General features: G+C 54.0%; 1 pseudogene; it reads right to left on the reverse strand.

Moving 5' to 3' along the window:
- Positions 1-1,037: 1,037 nt before the first annotated feature.
- LOC113245766 (U6 spliceosomal RNA) lies at positions 1,038-1,133 on the reverse strand (annotated as a pseudogene).
- Between the last annotated feature and the right edge of the window lie 1,165 nt (positions 1,134-2,298).

A 2,298-nucleotide genomic window follows, 5' to 3' on the forward strand; every position in this document is an offset into this window, starting at 1 on the left:
GCTTCAGAAACACGCGATTGTCCTTGTGCTCTTTGCTGGGCGCTGGGTGGGGGGGGCGCCTTGTTGCTGTGCCTGCTGTGGTCTGGTTGTGCTCACTGCCATTTGTGTTCCGTTGGGCGTGTAAACCACACCTACCTGTGCCAGGCTTGACCCCCGCCCTCCCAGCCCGCCCCCTCCCTCTGCTGACTCACAGGCAGGCTCCCGAGGGGAGTCTGCGGGTGGCGTGTAGGGTGGCCAGCACTCCCCACTTGGGTTTCCCTGGGACTGCCCACGTTTTAGCCACGAGAGCCACGAAAGTCCTGGCAGACCCTTCGGTCCCCAGCAAACCTGGATGGGCGGCCCCTCTGGAACAGTGGACGTTGTCTCCCTAGACGCTGAAGTGGGGGGTCGGAGCAAGAGACGCCGGGAGGACACTGCGGGAGGGTGGCCTGTCGGGGAGGACGCAGTCCAGGGTGAGATTCCTGCGTGGATGCGTGGTCCTTCCAGCCCCCAGGCACAGGCCCGCTGTCCCCCAGGGCCTGGCTGCTTGCCCGGTGGTGGGTGCCCTGCCCTGCCCGGCACATGTGATGAGAGCAGGTCCCTGACACCCCAGGTGCCCCATGTGTGGCTGAGCCCGCTCGCTGGGCTAGGGGTTGGTGCCTGCCTGGAGGGTCCCATTTATTTGGGTCAGGGGCCAGCGAGCGACAGCTCGTGGGTCAAATCCAGCCCGGTGTTTGTTCTTGTACACCTGGCCTCTTGAGAATGGTTTTCCTGTTTTTCAAAGGTTGGGGAAAAAAAAAAAAAAGCAAAAAGAAGAATGTTTTGGGGCTCAAAAATTTTAGATGAAATATAAATTTCTGGGTCTACAAATAAAGTTTTATTGGAACACAGACATGTCCGTTCACTCAGGCATTGTCTCTGGCAGCTTCCCGGACACAAGGGCAGAGGGAGGCTGTGCAGCCCGAGAGTGAGGAACGCGGGCTCTTGGGCCCTTTGCCCACGGTTTGCCAACTCCGGTTTGGTGCGTCATGGAAACAGTTTTGCTAATTATAGCTTTAAAAAAAATGGAATGCTTCACAAATTTGCGTGCGCAGGGGCTGTGCTAATCTTTTCTGTATGGTTCCAATTTTAGCATTCGCTCTGCCAAAGTGAGTGTCGTAGCTTCCTTCTTTAAAACCCTATAAAATCGGGCAACTGTAAAAACCTGTTTTGTGTGTTTCTAAATATTGTGATAAAATATATTCAACACAATCTTCACTGTTGAGTTGCCTGTGTGTGTATCGTTCAGTGGCGTTAGATACGTTCCTGGTGTGTGCCCATCACCGCTGTTTTTGTCCAAGACTTTCTCATCACCCCTGTGATGGTGAATTTTACGTGTCAACATGGCTGGGCTGGGGGTGCCCAGATATTGGTCAAACGTGATTCTGGGAGCTTTTTTGGAGGGGTCATTTTTGGATGAGTCAACATTTGAGTTAGTAGACTGAGTAAAACGGATTGCTCTCTCCACGTGGGTGGGCCTCGTCTCATCAGTTGAAGACTTGAATACAACAAAAGGCTGACCTTCCCCAAGGGGAGGGAATTCTCCTGCCGGATGGCCTTTAAGCTGGAACATTGGGTCTTTCTGGTTCTACCGCAGCTCCTGGCCTCCGGGTTCCAACGGGGACATCAGCTCTGTAGACTTTGGATGTGTTGGTTTCCATAATCATGTTGGCACTTGCTTATCATAAGTCTCTGCGTCTGCATCTCTCCATAGCTTACGTGTCTGTCTTTACTCTCGATATCTCCTATTGGTTCTGCTTCCCTGAAGAACCCTGCCTAACCCAGCCCCCCACAGAAACTCTGCCCCACGAACCATACCTTCCCCAGCCCCCTGGTGAGCTCTGTTCTTTGGGTAATTTCCTCTTGGCTCACTCAGGGAGAGAAACAATCTGACACTCATTTGGACGACTCCTGAAGCCCAGCTTTTACTCCAAAGGATGCAGTTTTGTAAGGTTTGGTCATTTCAAGAAAATGCCAGTTGTCACAAAAGTGGCGTGTGCGTGTTCTTGGGAGGCACAGGGTGCGCGTCTGCAGGGCCCGGCTCCAGAGAACGAGTTTCAAGCTGGCGCTGACCTTGTCTGGACTCAGTCATGCACGCGGCTTCCCCGGGAGCAACGGCTTAGCTGTGTGGCGGAGAGGGATTCTTGGGCCCTCTTGTGCCAGAGTGGGCAGGGTCCAGGATTTGGGACTGAGGGATTTGCCAAGATGCAGGACTTTCAAAGCTAAAACGTAGGCAGTCCCAGGGAAGCCCAGGGTGGTGGGGTGTTGGCCGCTCTGCAC

This window comes from Ursus arctos, unplaced genomic scaffold (assembly GCF_023065955.2).
Source record: "Ursus arctos isolate Adak ecotype North America unplaced genomic scaffold, UrsArc2.0 scaffold_9, whole genome shotgun sequence".
In the NCBI taxonomy this organism is placed as follows: Eukaryota; Metazoa; Chordata; class Mammalia; order Carnivora; family Ursidae; genus Ursus; species Ursus arctos.